Genomic DNA, 18,927 nt, shown 5'->3' on the forward strand with positions numbered 1-18,927 from the left:
GAAGCGCCAGGCCTCGGGCATGAATACCCGCATCTCCTCTTGGGTTGTGTAATTGATGTGAAGGCGGGTCAGTAGGCGGCTACCCGCACGTGTTTTGCTTAACCGCACGTACTGATTGCTGAGATGAGCTTCGCGCTGCTCCCCAAAGGTGTTCGTCATCACCAGGCCGAGGAGACGTTGGGTGGATGTTGCAATCGGGATGTCGAGAGCTCTCTTATAGATTTTTCGGAGAATCACTTCGAAAGCGTTCTCATCGCATTTGCGCAGGTGGAGGTACGGTGCCGAATACAGGATTCGACTGGTTACGAATGCATTGGCCAGCCGCAGGGCGTCTTTGCATCGCAACCCCCCTCGTTTGTTTGATACCCGGCGGACCATACGGCCCACCTGATCCCCCACCTTGCGGAGTTTCTTCAGCGTGGTGTCAATCTTGCGGTTCTTTTGTATGTAGAGTCCCAATACTCTGATTTCATCGTGTTCAGGTATAGGGCCACTAAGCAGGGAGAGGGCAATTTTGGTTGTGCACCTTGGATTGGGACGTATGTGTACGAATTCCGATTTGCTCGGGGAGCACTCAAGGCCGCAGCGGTGTGCATAATCGTCCACAATAGCCGCCGCTTGCTGCAGGTTGGCCTCGATTTCTCCAACCGAACCGTGTGTTGCCCAGAGGGTGATGTCGTCCGCGTACAGGGCATGCTGCACACCCGGGACCTCACCCAACAGGGTAGGGAGCTTCATCATGGCCAGATTGAAGAGAAGAGGCGAGAGGACTGCTCCCTGTGGAGTCCCTCGCGTACCAAGTTGGTACGAGCCATGTTCACTGTCTTGGAGTCGGATATATGATTGCCGATCTGTGAGGAATTGCTTGACGTATTGGAATGTGTTGTACCCACACTTCACTTGGGACAGGTGGGAGAGGATGATATCATGGGTAACATTGTCGAAAGCCCCCCGCAAGTCCAATGCGAGGACCACCTTGTCATCGCTAGGGTGCTCGACGGGATCCAGAATCTCTCTATGAAGTTGCAGCAGCACATCTTGTGCGGACCGGTGTGGGCGGAACCCGTACATGGTGTCTGCAAAGGCGTTGTGCGTTTCTAGGTAGGTGGATAGTCTGTCACGGACCATGGTCTCCATCAACCTCCCCACACAAGAAGTGAGAGATATGGGCCGGAGGTTGTCAGTGTTGAGAGGTTTGCCTGGTTTGGGTATGAATGTGACGAGAGCCGTCTTCCAATCCACTGGGAGAGTCGTACCTCCCGTCCAGATGGCATTGAAGCGGCGCGATGGTGGCCACCGGCCGCGGCACGATGGTGGTCACCGGCCGCGGCACGCAACGGCGTGAAAGTGCAAATAGTATTGCTTTCGCATTAAAACGTTCATTCGAGCTTTGCCGGGCAACTGCAGAGCAAGGCGCCTTTTAAGCCTTCTAAACTGAAGCCGTGTGGCCGAAGCCTTGTGACTACCAACATGGCTACAAAAGAAAGATGGACGACTTTCAGTAATGTATCTCTGTGGCTGCATTTTACAATATTTGAACGCACTCAGCTATTTAGAAAATCCTGCCTTCCCTTTAAGACTGCCGCAAGCATCACAACGGAACACGAAAGCTAACACTAATTCATTGCAGGGTTTAAGGCAGTTGTTTATTGAGCCTTACAGCTAAACAAAAAAAAAATACACTTAGGCGTAGTTATTTTGCATCAATACTTAAACAGCGCCTTTTAAATAGTCGCACACTTCACTCATTTATCCTCTTTTTTACGCGCAGTTCCTTAGATGATTTCATTGAAGCTACAGCTCTATACGACCTGTAGATATGACTTATTTGCAGTTCCTGGCATCTCTTCTTGCAGGCCTCGTCTTACGAGGCTGTGACTGAATAGTCACTATTCATGCAGGTTTCAGCAGTTGCGTATTATAAGGCACATGGAGCGGGACATAGAAGAAATCAACAGGCAGGAACACGAGAAAGCGCTGAATACCAACGATAAAGGATTAAACTTCACGTGCTGACATTAAACATCCGCGCGTGAGACTGTCGGAAATTATGTATCGTCTTTTTGAGGCTCAAAAATGAGGGTTGTCCTTGTTGGTTGGTTGGTTGATGGGGTTCAACGTCCCAAAGCGACTCAGGCTATGAGAGACGCCGTAGTGAAGGGCTCCGGAAATTTCGACCACCTGGAGTTCTTTAATGTGCACTGACATCGCACAGTACACGGGCCTCTAGAATTTCTCCTGCAAAGAAATTGGAAATTGGGAAAACAATATTTTAAGTCGAGTTGAGATCCGAGTTGAGAGTTGGAAAATAAACATTGATTTGAATTGAATTGAATTGACTTCAGCCATTGAAAGTCACTGAATAGTATTTTAGACGCGAGTTGCATTGAGAGAGGAATAGTACAAAAGGGTGAAACGCATAAGATGCTAAATGAGCGAATGAATAATCATTCATAAAGAACTGAAGACGAACAACCCGACTGTAAGGGTTCGGTAGCGTTCGCGGGGGTCATCGGAACGCGGCTGGGGGTGCTCAAAGCGAAGCGTCTCCTTTCTTGGAACGCGGCCGCTCGCGAACGCGCCGGGAAGTACGGGTGTCCACCCACCCGCGGTACCGATTCGCACACGTGCTGGCACGGATGTGTATTTGTGTTTGTTCTATTTTAATTTTAGGGTGGAGGGAATGTTCTCTGCACGTACTGGCACGACCGTGCGTTTGTATTTGTGGAAAGGGCGTTTTGCCCTACGGAAGCTGGAGGGCTGGCCAGGCTCTCGATAAGCCAATCATGTGAACATCGCAACATGATTGGAAGCCACGAAATGTGGGCCGGGCCTTTAGGGCTTTAAAACTGGGCCCCGGAGCCGTAAGCGGGGTTCTGCGCTAAGGTGAGATGCAACGCATCTTCGGCTATGCCGAGTTAGGGGCCTCCCCTAGTATTAGCCAGATCCACCTTTTTGTTGTTTGGTTTGTCCTTTTTGCTGCTTAATGTGTCTCGAGTGCCTTAACTTGTATCTATTGTAAATACTGTACATAAAATTTCAAGTATTCGCCTTATCCCCTGCGTCTCAACTGAACACAAGACCGTCTCTGACGGGGCACCCCTGGTGCGAAGAGCTTCAGTCTTCGAGTTAAGCAAACCGTCTCTGGCGGGGGCACCCCAGGTGCAAGGAGAGTAGAAGAACCTGATCTTTACTGGCGCAGTCGACGAGGATCCTGCGGCCATCGGAAGACGGCGCAGGAAGAAGACAAGGCAGGGAGAAAGGTGACGACAAGGCGACAGGTCAGCGTTCGTGAACGGACCTGCGGAGACACGGCGGCAAGGACGCAAGGACCACGGCAGTAGTCCAGCGACGCGGGACTGCGTCCGGTCAAGGAAGCAGCGCGTCGGGAACTCGACGATCACCGGCGGCGGACCAGCGGCGTGCGACAGCTCATCGCAGCGTCCGGGGAAAGTGGCGGTGGACTCCGACGCCAAGGAGCTGGCAATGCGGATCGACGCATCGAAACCGTGAGTTTCCTTGGTCGCATTGTTCACGTCCCTGGGTTCGAGCCGGTAGGACAGCTGAGGGGTACGGAAGGCGGGATGGAGAGTTATCCAAGCCGGCCCTCACTTGATGTGAAGTACCAGGTTGAACTGGCGAAGGCGCGGTTAGCGTACTTTCAGGCTGAGCTTGCGAAAGTGAATGGAGGAAAGGCGCCGCTGTGCGAGGAGAAAGCACAGGATGTTAAGTGCGTCTTGGATGAATTAGAAGCAAAGCGCCAGCAGCTAGCGCTGGAGCTCGCTGAGCTCAAGGCGTCTAGGAAAGCCAGTGAATCAGCCAGGGAGAACTGCTCCGATTCCCGAGTGGTGAGGCCGCATGTGCTGGAAGACAAAGAATTATGCTTGTCATGCACAGATCAGGGAAACAGCAGTCAGGACGCTGAAAGCAATCAGCTGGTATGCGGGAACGCATCTTTCTTAGGAAACGCCGCGAAAGGTTCAGGAAGTGAAAACAGGATTCCTGAAGGACGCGGAAATACCACAGCTTTTCCGCCACCACGGGCGTCTAGTAAAGAACAGGAGCAGCCCAATTCTAGTGATCTAGGGCCAATCGTGACCAAGGTGTCCGATAACAAACAGGACAGCGGTGGAATTCCTGTAGGCTCTAAGATTGTGACCTCTGACGCGGAGCTAGTAACAGCCAGTGAAAATCTGGCGTTGCCGCAACCGCACACTGTGTCGGGTATGGAGCATGAAGTGCCCCGTAGCGTTACTGGTGGCAAGAGCCCTTCATCCGAGGCAAAGAGCGGAGGTGGGCCTGTTGGGCCGACCGGGCAGAACGCCGCGCAGTTGAACGCACCCGGTGTGTGCCCGACCAGGTCAGTTGAGGACCCGGAAATGAGTGGCGACTTGCCGCAAGGCAAGCCCGGGTCAAGTGACTGTCAGAGAGCTCATGGAGCCTCGGAGTTAGACGATGCCATGAAGCCGGCAAGCGCCGATCAAGGAGGTTGCGGCAATTCCAGTGTTTACCTGAGCAGGAGCAGGGCAAATGGCTCGAAGAGAGGCAAAGTAGAGAGAGGCAGGTGCATGGCTTTCACGCTGAAAGTCGACGCGAGGAACAGTATGTTCCGTGCTAGAGGTCGGCATATCAAGTGTAGCAAGACTGACTGTACTGCTATATTTGGACGGGCCAGGTAGGTAGGAAATACTTTTATTGCCCTAGAAAGGTGCTAGTAGCAGACGAGAAAGAAGAGGTCCATCTTCCTTCTTCTCACAGGGTCGGTGCCCCTATTCCAGGGCTCCGCTGAGCTTCGCTGCTCGTTGGGCGTGCTGGATCAGACCTTGTTGGCAACCCAGATCGCCGCTGGAGAGCCGGCTCTCCCACTGTTCTGCACTCGGATCTTTGCGAAAGTTGTCGTTTTTACTGCATTCCTCCCACGTGATGTGGTACAACGATGGTTTGCTGCCACACCACGGGCAAGTGTCCCGATATTGCGTCGGGTAAATCTTGCTAAGGATATGCAGGTTTGGGAATGTTCCTGTCTGCAATCTTCGCCAATACACTGCCTCTAGTTGATTTAGATCAGGATGAGGCGGCGGATAGCGGATCCGTACCCCCTTATAGTAGTTGAGAATGTCTGAGTACGTAGGGCTGACTCGGTCGGGTAGATCGTCCGATTGGGAGGAAGCTCGGCTCGTATACCCTCGAGCTACCTCGTCGGCGCGTTCGTTCCCCGCTATGTCGGTGTGTCCTGGCACCCAGTAAATGCTATGTGTGACTTTTGGTGGGGTCGCGCTCTGGAGGAGCCGGAGCGCAGCGCGACCTATGCGGCCGTTCATGTAGTTACGGCACGCTTCTCTCGAATCTGTAAGGATGGTAAGGGACATGTTGCTTCGATAACCGGCTACCGCCGCTAGAGCTACGGCCAGCTCCTCCCCTTCGGTTACCGTGCAATCCCTCACTGAGGCGCTAGCTAATTCCTTTAAGTTCGAAGCAATAACTACCGCCACTGTGCTGTTATGTGAGCTTCCTGTATACGGAGCCGCGTCCGTGTATACCGTTGTGGATTTTGTAGCTAGATGTTGTTGTACATACCTCGCCCGGGCTGCCCTACGGGCCGCATGCAAGTTGGGGTCCATGTTCCGGGGAAGGGAGCGAACCTTTAGCGTCTGGCGAATTGCGTCCGGTATGCTCGCAGTCTTTACGCACCACGCGGTTTGTACCGGCGCGCCAGAGAGAGCGGGCCCTCAGGTGCGTCGTGTAGTGAGGGGTTTGGAACCATCAAAACCCGGGACGTTTTCGATCCTGGAGGGCACCATCTTTTCAGTTCGCGCCCCGTTGTGGCGCCAGCCTAATGAGTGAGTTACCGTTTAGGCGTTAATTGTGTTACTGACAACACGTGGTGGCTCGAATGTACACAGGGACGCTCGGTGCGACTAAGGAGGCTCACGTGGGCATTGTGCGAGTGCTGTGAACGCTCCAGTCGCGAGTGTCTGTGTCTGTGTGCTCATTCTCGAGCAGGACGACGGCGTGCATGCAGGCGAACTGGGTGCAACGCACCAACTTGGACGCTGTGTTGCGGCGCACGGCAGGCATGCCACTGTGTGTATTTAAGTGTGCATTTTGCGTGATGTTGTGTTGGTGCCCGTGTGCATTTTGTTGTTTTTGGTTTTGTTCGTGCCAGTGTTTGTGTAGCTGCGGTATGTCACCCACAGGGTGGTTTTGTGACCCGTACCGATCCCTTCTCGTTATAATTCTAAAAGTGGCATTTGAGCCCTTTGTAGAATCTTGGGAAGGGCGTGTAAGGGTTCGGTAGCGTTCGCGGGGGTCATCGGAACGCGGCTGGGGGTGCTCAAAGCGAAGCGTCTCCTTTCTTGGAACGCGGCCGCTCGCGAACGCGCCGGGAAGTACGGGTGTCCACCCACCCGCGGTACCGATTCGCACACGTGCTGGCACGGATGTGTATTTGTGTTTGTTCTATTTTAATTTTAGGGTGGAGGGAATGTTCTCTGCACGTACTGGCACGACCGTGCGTTTGTATTTGTGGAAAGGGCGTTTTGCCCTACGGAAGCTGGAGGGCTGGCCAGGCTCTCGATAAGCCAATCATGTGAACATCGCAACATGATTGGAAGCCACGAAATGTGGGCCGGGCCTTTAGGGCTTTAAAACTGGGCCCCGGAGCCGTAAGCGGGGTTCTGCGCTAACGTGAGATGCAACGCATCTTCGGCTATGCCGAGTTAGGGGCCTCCCCTAGTATTAGCCAGATCCACCTTTTTGTTGTTTGGTTTGTCCTTTTTGCTGCTTAATGTGTCTCGAGTGCCTTAACTTGTATCTATTGTAAATACTGTACATAAAATTTCAAGTATTCGCCTTATCCCCTGCGTCTCAACTGAACACAAGACCGTCTCTGACGGGGCACCCCTGGTGCGAAGAGCTTCAGTCTTCGAGTTAAGCAAACCGTCTCTGGCGGGGGCACCCCAGGTGCAAGGAGAGTAGAAGAACCTGATCTTTACTCCGACATACGTATTCATTCAGTGCTCTTGTGAGATATCGCCATTTCGGATTCGATCCTCCTTCCCTCCTTCCCCTCCAGACACTTTATTGCAGTCTCGCTCTAGTGGTTAAACGAAAAACAGGGACAACAAAGCATCGTCGTAGACCTCCTGTAGATGTACGGCTGGCCTGTCGCACCATTTACTAGACGGTTCTGATGACCAGACAATCGCAAAATGGAGACAGCTTTCATGAAAGCTGCGTATACGTAGAGAAGAAAAAAAAATCAGGTATAATCGGGGAGAAACATAGAAGTAATCTAACGGGAAATAAGCACAAGTGCGACGAAAATCAGACAGACAAATGCTGTCGTCAGCAGAACATGGCTGGAAAACTTGCTGCCCTCGAAGTCGCCTGAGGGCAGATAAATGTGCAGTCAGGCAAGAACCGGAGTCAACAGGCCGAGAAAAGGCGCCGCGCTGTCGGCGGAGGCAGCGACGGCCTCTTCCTTATTAATCAATCGCTCGGCAAACCAGTGCCAAACTCTACGGATAATAAAAAAAAAATGAATATTCACGAGGCAGGGAAACAGCGGTGTGGTGAGACTCGTAAGTCACTAAAAAAGAAAATTGCTCGCGCCCATCCTTTCAAGAATAACATTAGCTTTTTTTTTTCTAGATGTCACAACTACACCCTGTCCGGTCTTGGCTGTCCTGTTTTTGTTCTTGTGCGCAAGTAAAGAACACATATTAGGTATAAGCAAAGCAATATTTAAAAAAAAATAGTACAGATATTGCCGCGTCCACCGAAAAAGTTTAGTTATTCCCGTTTTCTTCTCTCAAAAACAAGTATGAGCCTCACAAGGACACCTATGGATGGCGGGTAGCCTTGCTGGACAAAACCGTGACGGACAATGGGAGTTGAAACTGTAGCGTTTAAATGCATTCCTGCATTGATATGCACGTTACATAATACGACCCCAGAATGCGCCAGCCTCCATGTCGTAAAATAACCACGATAAGTAACGAATTTCCTACTGAAACGTCACAAAGACTGCTGAGAGGAGCAAACCCTATAATAGAAAAGAAAGTATTAGGGCTAACCATGGAAAGAGAGAACCAGCAAAGGCCACAACATACGGGCGTCAGCAATTTACACTCGTGCACGAGTAATAAAGCAATTTTAGCAACAATTTTACATAAAAAAAATATCTGAACCTGACAAGCGTGCCCGTGCGTCAATATTAAAACTTGGCGCCAGTGTAATTAAAATACAGGCACAGAAGAGACACACGGGGCAATCGCTGGCCATTCTTCCGTGTGTTTTACGCTGGCGCCAAATTAAACAATTCATCAACCACTCCCCCAACTTGCTGCCCGTGAGTACTCTGAAATATTTTTGACAATGGCAGACACGGTAAATGTGGCCTTAGGACGGCTTCTTATAAGTGAAGTAGCTCCTTGCAGACACTTCACTGTACTAAGGCGAAAGCCTTTAATGGCTCATTCTACCGTCCGTCCGTCCGGCGTTACATCCAGCGCCTGGGGTGACTCATCGACGAGCGCAGCTGCCAAAACGTGACGTCGTCTTCGTCGACAGGTGGAGCTGTCGGCTCGGTGGCGTTAGTTTGAGGGGCTTTAGGTGGCGTCGAGCGCTGCTCCGTCGTCAGTCGGTGTGCGGCAGCTAGTGGAGGAGGATGGCTCATAAGCGGTGCAGCAGTAACAAACAAAGGCAGTCATTGGCAGTCTAAGTATCGCGACAAAGTCTTTCGCCTAGCGCACTTTAGGCTGCCAAAGTGGCCCCATAGTTTTTTTGTTCGTTTTTTTTACGCCAAGATACAATTCACAGCAATTACACAAGCCTGTACGGCTACTTTACAACACCATCAAAAAGACAAAACTATAGTTAATGAGTCATGGTGAGGGGTAAGCAGCACACGCCTGTTTGTTTCAATGGCCAAACAAGTCGTTGTTGCTCCACTTAAGGAATAGTGTTAATGGATTATCAGGGTTTAACGTGTCAAAGCCACTAGGGCTATCAGGGATGCGCGTAGTGGAGGACTCCCGGTAATTTCGAACACCTCGTGTTCCTTAATGAAACAGCTCTCCACTTTTGCATCAGTAATAATTCGTTTAATAAATAACATCGAAATTAGAAGCAAATAAATTTTCCGCCACTAGGCGGCCGAAGAAAAGCAGAGCGAAATCGCGCAGCTGCGATCGGCGATTCGGCTGAGGAAGTACTGCAGCGAGTTGCGTCCTGGAAAGATGGCCCCGAAATCTTGCATCCACTCCCGGCTTCCCAGCGCCTTATCTGAAAAGCGGCAGAAGAAAGAACAACGCATTCTTAACCCTTGAAAAGCCTGAGGCACACTTAAAGGCAATGAGAACAACAAGCACCCTGCTGAGAAACATTTTGCACTGCTCCGATCTGGGCTTGCCCTCAGGTACTGGGGGATGGGGCGCTCTGAAATTGTAAGGCCTTTGACGTATCGAAAAGCACTCAAACTGGAGCTCACTCGACTATTATAAGATAGACCTACATCCATCTGTAAATGGATGAAAAAGGGGAGATTTTTTTTTAAAACTCAAGAGCAAAAACGATGAGGCAGCGTATGAGTATCGAGCGTCAGCAAAATCGAACAAATATTGCGTCATTTGTCATCTTCGCTAAATCAAGTACAAATTTTTCATTATATCCGGATACCTACTTTTTTTATGCCAACCTATATATCGCAAGAAGACAAATCGTTTGACGCCACTTCGAATGTTCTACACCAATTAGTTTGGCCGTAATGGACGGTTGACGTTTCAAGAAGTCACGGTTTGGGGAACCAAAGGTCGTCGGTGCGAATCACCGTAACAGCTTTGGCTCGACAAATAATCATATGCTCCGTAACACGCTGAATCGTTTCACACTACTCCGAACATTCTACGTAAATTAAGTGGTCCAGATTGTACCACCCACCGGTCCCACTTGAATGACATCGTATTTCATACCAAGGCGAACTTGAGTAAGGAGAGTATCAGAGCTAAAGCACTAAAAATACCAAATGCTGTACGGTTTGGTTTATGTTGGATTATTGGGGTTTAACGTCCCAAAGCAACTCAGGCTATGAGGAACGCCGTAGTGAAGGTCTCCGGAAATTTCGACCACTTGGGGTTCTTTAACGTGCACTGGCATGCCGCTCATTGGGCGGCACTACGGAAATGTGCAGCGGTCGCCATTGCAAAGTACGCTCATTGACCTTCACACCGCTTTTCTGGCGTCTTCTTTCTAATCCTTTAACGCTGCGACACCGGTCATTCTCTACTTTACATTCATAGTAGCCAAAAAGAAATGTCAATTATTTATTGTGTAGCAGCAAAACAATGTGATTCCTTGCACCATCTGCGAATAGAAAGCACTGGAAACCGCCAGGATAAGGTGCTCAGGCATGATGCTCCGCAAAATAATTGCACTGTGTGTGTGCTTGAGCCGTCGCGGTGGCTTAGTGGTTAGCGCGCTCGGCTAGTGAGCCGGAGTACTCGGGTTCGAACCCGACCACGGCGGCAGCGTTTCGATGGAGGGGAAACGCAAAAGGCGCACGTGTGCTGTGCGATGTCACTGCACGATTAAGATCTCAGGCGGTCGAAATTATTCCGGAGCCCTCCATTACGGCACATCTTCCTTCCTTTCTTCTATCAGTCCCTTACAGCGTGGTTCCGGTGTCCACCAAGATATGGTTGGTTTGGTTTATGGGGTTTAACGTCCCAAAACGACTAAGGCTATGAGAGACGCCGTAGTGGAGGGCGCCGGAAATTTCGACCACCTGGGGTTCTTTAACGTGCACTGACATCGCACAGTACAGATATGTGAGACAGATATTGCGCGATTTCCTTTCTTAAAAACCAATTTTCAATTTGTGTGTATGCGTGCTGTAAGAGCACAGCTCTCTGCTGGAGGAGTCATCTTCAGGAATTCATGCTCATGAACTTACGCTGCTCACAACCTTCCATCGCTCAGTGCACTTCCCAATTTTGCGGCGAGAGGATAGCTATGGACAAGCAATTTAGCAGAAGCAATTAGGAGGTACAACGGCAGCCGTGCAATGCATTACGCGTAATGAGTTAGGTGGACACCACTGTCACGCACCTCAAAGCGCAATTGAGATGTTCGCTGACCAAGGGAGCAATATATGCGCCTTTCCTTTACTCAAAACCAACGAAGGGTTTTTGCTACGAAAAAGTCATCACTGGATGAGAGAATATTCGCTTCGCCTGCTGCGATGGCTCAGTGGTTAGTGCGATCGGCTATTGAGCCGCAGAACCCGTGTTCGAAGCCCTCCACGGCGGCCGCGTTTCAATGGAGGCGAAACGTAAAGGCGAGCGCGTGCTGTGCGATGTCAGAACACTAACATTATAGACCCCCGGGGGTTTAATCCGGAGCCCTCCACTACGGCACCGCTTTATATTACCCCCTAGCGAGTTGAGATGCCCACCGAGAAGTGAAATTTCCTTTCCTCAAAAACCATCAGTTTTCTTGCTTCTTGCTAGCGGGTACTGACGGGGGTCCCTGAAGTGTGCCGCGAACGTGATCTAACCGAGTACTGCAAGAGGATCTAGGCCGAGTATGTACTGTACTTACGTGATCGCACAGACGCCAAACTGGGCCTGTGAGATCCCCATCCGGGCAGTTGCCTGTGAAACGTCAGCACGGACCTACCACTCTAGACCACTCGGCCGCTAATGCCAATGTCCATTCGCTGATTAATGCGCTAAGAAGGTAAGCTTAGATGTAAATTTTTTTTTAACTGAACGAGGAGAGGCGAATGAATTCTAGTAACAGTTACCAAGCGTGTCGCAGCCTGCCAAGGAGTCCGTGGAACGCCATCGCCCGTTAGGCGCGACGCCTTGCCCTTTGGACAAATCGCTCGAAGTCTCTAGGAGGCTTCTCAACAAACCTGATGCCACGAACGCCAGCATAGCTTTCGCGCTGAACGAACGGGCAGCACGCCGCAAGCTTCGTGGTGAACGCGCCTTGGATGTGCGCAGCGTTGTCGCCGCTCACCACGTGATTCCTGCGTTCCCGCACGGCCCCCCTACCCCAAGACAACAGATAGAAATGAGGAGTATATTCATGGTTAACTTAGTTGGACCAAACAGCGTCGATGTGTCATCAGTCTTACACGAGAGTGTAATCTGCCCTGCAATTTTTTTTATTTATTAATGCTGGGATTTTTCGCTCACAGCCAATGCCGCCGAAATTCTAGAGGGCTAAGTACTCTGCGATGTCAGGGCACGTTAAAGAACCCCAGGTGGTCGAAATTTCCAGAGCCCTTCACTACGGCGTCCCTCATAGCCTGAGTCGTTTTGGGACGTTAAACTCCAATAAACCAAACCAACGCCGCCGACGTCGACACCGGCTTTTCTGCGACATGGGGCCCCTAACGCTATCGCGTTAACAAGTGCGACCGACCCGCCGTGCAGCCTCAGTGGTTAGGTGATCGGCTATTCAGCCAGGGAACCACATTAACGTGGAGGCAAACGAAAAATGCTTGGAGATACGCGACTGCGTATCGCAGCGCTGCCAGGGAGTCCACGGAACGCCATCGCCCGTTCTGCGCGACGCAATGCCCGTTGGACAAATCAAATATTTTTTTTTAGCATTGCAAATGACTGTCTCCCTTGGCTTGGTGGACACCCGAACCGCGCATGATACGCAAGCCCCGATTACAGGTCGCCAGTTCGAATCCCTGCAGCAAGCAAGGCTCTATTATGTTTATGGTGCACCAAAGCTAAAACGTATGACACCATCCGGAACATTCAGCGGCAAATGGTTGGCATGATACGATTTTTTCCGGCGCGCGGTTCTGACAACTAGGACGCCCATGGCTTTTCGACCGCACGAGCTGTATACACTGTCGCGTAATACCAACGAACCAAGCTACTTGAACGTGTGTGACCATTCATGCATAGCAACGGCGCACCACGATAATTACCAACCCTTCACGAGGATGCTTCCGTGCGGGCCCCCAACGCTTCCACAGAAGCTGAGCTCTGCTCCCTTGGCCTTAGCACCACAAGGTTTATGGTTTATGGGGGTTTGACGTCCTAAAGCGACTAAATCTATGAGGGACGCCGTTGTGAAGGGCTCCGGAAATTTCTTGGCACCAGAAGGGGCCACGTGCTTAGACCCTACGCATTTAGACCTAAGTGCACGATCTGTATACGCTAAATATACCGTTGTCCTAGGTCTCACTGTAGGGATTGCACCTCGCGCATCGCAGTGAAATCGATCGCTAGATCACCGGTATTCCCAGGTCAAGTGATTGTCACGGAGATCGAATCGATCTGGCACCAGATCTGCATACCAGCAAGCTCTCGGGAAGAGTATTCTCAGGCTGTACGGATGCAGTAGTATCTGCGGCGTCCACGGTCCTCTAAGCGAAAGGAACGGACGCAGTCCTTTGGCATCACTGAACAGTTTGCGCAGTTCTCGTTTTGAATCTGTCGAAAGCCAACGCAGTTACGCTTTAATTGAGCGCTTCGCTACGCTATATTCCAGCTGCAAAATGTTGGAAGGTTTCAGCAGTCACCACTTACGTGCCGTGCAGCCAGGTCCTGGCTAGAGTAGAGCGTCACAACGACGTCTTGCTGGCGGAGGCCCTTCGCTTCCGCGAAGAAGACGTGGCCGCGCTTCGTACCTGCACTGGTCGTAGCAGCCGGTGCTGATGACACCGCATCCGGGAGCATCGTGGCCCACTCGGCCGCAGTAAGTGCAGTAGCGGCTTCGGGGCAGCGGCTCGGTGCAGGTGGTGTGGCAGCACGGTAGCATCAGGGAAGACAAGACGGGGTCGTAGTAGGCGCAGTACCGGCCGAGATTCAGGGGCTCGGCGCAGATGGCGTGGCAGCAGGGAAGCATCGCCGCATGCCGGCACACCCGACCGCAGTAAGTGCAGCACCTGCTCGGGGCCACGGGCTGTGCGTAGATGATGTGGCAGCAGGGGGACATCACGGCAGAGCACACCCGGCCGAAGCTGGAAGGCCTATCCACAGGTGACGTGGCAGCAGGGGAGCGTCGCCATGTGCAGGCACACCCGGCTTCAGTAGGTGCAGTACCGACTTGCAGGCAGTGGCTGGGCACAGATGACGTGGCAGCAGGAGGAACATCACGGCAGAGCATACCTGGCTGCAGTAGGCGCAGTACCGGCTCGGAGACAGGAGCTCGGCGTAAGTGACGTGGCAGCAGGGGAGGATCACCATAAACGAGTACATCCGACCACAGTATGCGCTCGGAGACAGGGGCCCCAGAAAGCACGTCTGCCGACACCCCACGTCTTTCCTTATCCCGTAGAGAGCAAAAGAGGCTACCATTCTTTCCGCCGCCGATACCATCTGACGCTCCGCAGACGCTCAAGTGGCTGGACTCCGTAGCTGGCGTCTGAACGCAACGAATTGTGGATGCCACTGTCACGTCCCCAAGCTATCGCCTTCGCGTTCCAGAGAAAGCACGACAGACGCGGAGCCAGAGGAACGCTGATCGCGGGTCTGAATTCACGTGCGCTCGCGCTGGAACGCCGGCACGAACTGATGCCAGAGTGCGATAAAGACGCCTCACGTAGCAATTTAATCTTCATGATGATGATGGTATCCTCAGGGGTACATACCCACGGCTGCGCTATGGTAGATTGGCCAGAGTGCAGTTTAATTTTTCTTTTAATACGAACTTTTTTTTTCGTTTTTAGTTCATGTCCTATTAGAATCACAATCTGCCAGTGTTGCCCTTCTGCACGTGTTTCACCTTCATTTATTATTATTATTATTATTATTATTATTATTATTATTATTATTATTATTATTATTATTATTATTATTATTATTATTATTATTATTATTTCTTTTTACTGTTTTTGCTTTTTGCTCCACTCAATTGCAAAACCGTGTTGATTCTTTGTTAAAGACCATATTAAGAAATATAGCCTGCAATGCTCCAACCATAGCGAATCCTAACATCTTTTCTGCACTTTGTCTTCCATGCTTCTGGAATCTGTTCGTACAAACTGTGGTTTTACGACATGTCATGGTTTAGTGAATTTAAAATATGTTACACTTTACCTCCGAAGCCTTCGTAATAGTGTTCGTTTTGTTGTTCCGCGATCTTCAACAAGATTCGGTGAAGCTAGACGTTGTGCTTATGTGCCGAAAATTTTGAACGATTTGCCAGATGAGGTATTGCCAGATGCGCCTTTATTCATGCTCGAACCTTGAGCCTTCGTGGCGGAGTGGTAGCGTCTCCGCTCCAAAGGCCCTGGTTCGATTCCCACCCTCGGCGCAGTTTCTTTTTAAGCAGTGACGCCGAAAGGCGGACAAATCTGCCGACACGGCTGCCGACGCGTCTGTCGACACGGCTGCCGACGCGTCTGCTAACGACAGCATGACGCATTAAAGGCTCTCGCCTTAAAAATTCAGGAGGGCGCTTTGTTGACCCAAAGTGCGGGGAGGCGAAAGCCTTAAGCGCATGTTGCTGTTTGTGTCACTGAAGTGTGGTTTAGATGTTAAGCTTCGCCTCTAAGAGTGGAACGCTACAGCGTCTTGCAACACTGACAGGGAGTTCACAGAACGCCATCGCCCGTTCGGCTCTATAGGCCTTGCTCGGTGGCAAATTGGTTTTTGAGGAAAGGAAAACGTATCTGTCTCGCGTATCTCGGTGGACACCTCAACCTCGCCGTAAGGGAAGGCAGGAAGATGGGAGTGAACGAGACACATATTCCCTAGACGCGTCTTTGCTCATTCCAAACCATCGAACTGGCATGGCAAAGTGGTTAGAGGGCTCGCCTCGCACTCCGGAGACCCTTGTTCGATTCTCCAACTCGACCATTTTCCTACTCGGTTTTATTTAATTTGCTTGGAGGATGACTATACCATCCCTTTAATCGGTTATATGGTTACTAGCCAAGGTACAATTGGCACCGTTTGAAATTCCCACACTGTGACGTCATGACCATTTAGACCAATTGAAAAGTGTGATATTTCTGTCGACAACTCCTGCTTACAACGGTGAGGCATTAAAGGCCCTTAATTGTGATTTCTTATTTATAGGGTTTAACGTCGAAAGCGACTCACGCTATGAGGGCAGCCCTACGAAGGGCTACGGATAATTCGACCACCTGGTGTTCAACGTGCAGCCGCTCCTTCAGCGCAAAAAAATTAACTGCGGTTTAACTACTGTTCAACCTAGTTATCGAAAGCTGTGGTGTATCAGGCAACTAGACGCGGCTCGGCGTCTGTAACGTTGAGCGCGTTCTGGACACTGGATAGGCAGCGCGTCCGCCCTGCCTGCCACCTTGGCAGGTGGGTTGATCAAGAGGTGTTGCTCACCCTTGTGAATGCTGAGGCTTACTGCTGCAGTGCCGTGTATTCCTTAATAAAAAAATTGTCCACTTTTGTAGCAGTAATAATTCGTTTATTAAATAAAATCGAAATTAGACCCAAATGACGAATTTCCCGCCACTAGGCGGCAAAAGAAAAGCCTAGCTAAATCGCGCAGCGGCGATTCGGCTGAGCATGTAGAGAGCTGCGATCGGCCCCAGAATCTTGCATCCTCTCCCGGGTTTCCAGCGCCTTATCTGAAAAGCGGCAGAAGAAAGAACAACGCATTCTTAACCCTTAAAAAGACTCAGGCCCACTTAAAGGCAATGAGAACAACAAGCACCCTGCTGAGAACCACTTTGCACTGTTCCGATCTGGGTTTGCCCTCAGGTACAGGGGATGGGCGCTCTGAAATTGTAAGGCCTTTGACGTATCGAAAAGCACTCAGGCAAACTAGAGCTCGCTCGACTATTATAAGATAGGCCTGTAACCATCTGTGAAAGGATGAAAAAGGAGAGACTGAAAAATTACATAGCAAAACGGTGAGGCAGCGTATGAGTACAGAGCGTTAGCAATATCAAACGAATACGTCATTAGCCATCTTCGCTACATCCAGTACAAATTTTTTGTTATATCCGGATATCTTCTTTTTGATGTCAACGTGTACAGCCCGAGAAGACCAATCATTCGGCACAGCTTCGAATGTCCGTCGCCAATTAGTTTTGCCGTAATAGACGTTTGAAGTTTCAAAAGTCACGATTTAGAGAACCAAAGATCGTCAGTGCGAATCCATATGGCAGCTTTGATTCGACAAGTAATCATATGCTCCGTAACACTCTGAATCGTTTCATATCCTTCCGAACATTCTACGCGAACCAGGTGGTCCAGACTGCATCACCCAGAGAGGTCCCACTTGAATGACCTTCTGTCTCATACTAACGCGACCTAAGAGGTAACGCTCAATTACGAAATCCTGCATGGTTTATGGCGCTTTAACATCCAGAAGCTAATCAGGCTATGGGGAACGCCGCAGCGAAGGGCTCCGGAAATTTCTACCACTTCGGGTTTTTTAACGTGCATTGACATATAGCAGCTCACTTGGGCGGCACGACGGAAATGTGTTGCGGTCGTCATTATGAATTACGCTTTTGACCCTCACACCGATTTTCTGGCGTCTTCTAATCCTTTAACGGCGCGACACCGGTCATTCTCCACTTTAGATTCATGTATCCCTGGGAGCCCTCATACAACTCCTAGCGCGTGGTGCAGCGGTTCAGCGATGAACCACTGCCCCGCGATATCAGGTGCCGCAATCGCTGGGGCCTTTGAGATCCAGGTTACTCTTCCTGGGGCAGCGTTTCGCGACCAATTGTTAACTGCCGCCTGCCGCGGGGGGCACTTTCCCCACAATCTGGTGGGCAGGGCTTCCCCTACGGCTACACTCCTCGCCGTCTCCCCTCTAATGCTCAGGAACTAAAAATAGGCGATTGCCACGTGGGAGGCAGATTGTACCCGCGATGAAGCGCATTAGAACCACTAGCCGGTTGTCCTTGCCTTTTCGCAAATGCTGCATCTTCTCACTTCTTTCATTTCATTTCTGCCATCTGCGTTCTATCGCTCTTTTTCCGCTGCCCCAGCTCAGGTGCTTCTCGGAGCGACGGCAGATGCCTGGCCAAGAAAAAATGTTTCCCTTCCTCTTTATCATTATTTTAAATAAGCCATTACTACTGCTACTACTTTGAATTCTGGTGCCAGTTGATAGCGCCCAGTTGATTGGTAGCGGCAGCTCAGTTAGTATAGCAACTGCTCACGTGAGGCGATGGTGCTAGGCTGCAACCCAGACCGGGACAGATATTTTAACTCTGAAGCTATATATCTTCACTTTGTAGCTGTATAGCTGCGCTTGGGTGGTTGCCAATGAGTATATGAGTATCTGCTCCCTTGTTATAACATACGGGCAGCGTTCACAGCAAGAGGCTCCGCCTCAACGGTATCCATGGCCCTTCTGCAGAGAGTATCTGCCACGTCGACACTGGTTAGTTTGCCATAACTCTGCATACTTTCATTGCAAAGGCGCCCAGGATACTCCGCCACTGTCATGATGAATGAGCAAACGGGAGCCGCGAAGCACTGACTACATCAATGTAACCAAAATGTTCAACACGTCAAGGTGTGCCCTCTGCGGGGTACTCCAGCTGGTAGTAGCCAAAAATAAATGCAAATTATTTATTGTGCAGCAGCAAAACAATGGGATTTCTCGCCCCATCTGCGAATAGATAGAATGCGCAGGAAACCGCCAGGATAAGGTGTTCAGACATGATGATCCGCAAAATACTTGTACTATGTGTGTGCTTGACCAGCAGCGGTGGATAAGTGGTTAGCGCGCTTAACTGATGAGCCGGAGTACCCGGGTTCGAACCCGACCACGGCGGCAGCGTTTCGGAACAACATATTGGAGGACACTTCAGCTTCGCCTTTGAGAGTGGAACGCGACAGCGTGCCGCAGCCTGCCAAGGAGTCCGCGAAACGACATCGGCCGTTCGACGCGACGCCTTGCCCGTTTGACAAGTCGCTCGGAGTCTTTAGGAGGCTTCTCAACAAA

At 50.8% G+C, this 18,927-nt stretch overlaps 1 long non-coding RNA gene across 1 annotated transcript; it reads right to left on the minus strand.

Moving 5' to 3' along the window:
• Positions 1–9,085: 9,085 nt before the first annotated feature.
• LOC149364716 (uncharacterized) lies at positions 9,086–14,724 on the minus strand. The gene is made up of 2 exons (XR_016289215.1): positions 13,560–14,724; positions 9,086–9,288 (listed from the first exon to the last, which is right to left on the minus strand). It is a non-coding gene; the product is annotated as an uncharacterized LOC149364716 (long non-coding RNA).
• Between the last annotated feature and the right edge of the window lie 4,203 nt (positions 14,725–18,927).

The sequence above is a fragment of the Amblyomma mixtum genome, chromosome 2, assembly GCF_055824585.1.
Source record: "Amblyomma mixtum isolate Tamu chromosome 2, ASM5582458v1, whole genome shotgun sequence".
NCBI lineage: Eukaryota > Metazoa > Arthropoda > Arachnida > Ixodida > Ixodidae > Amblyomma > Amblyomma mixtum.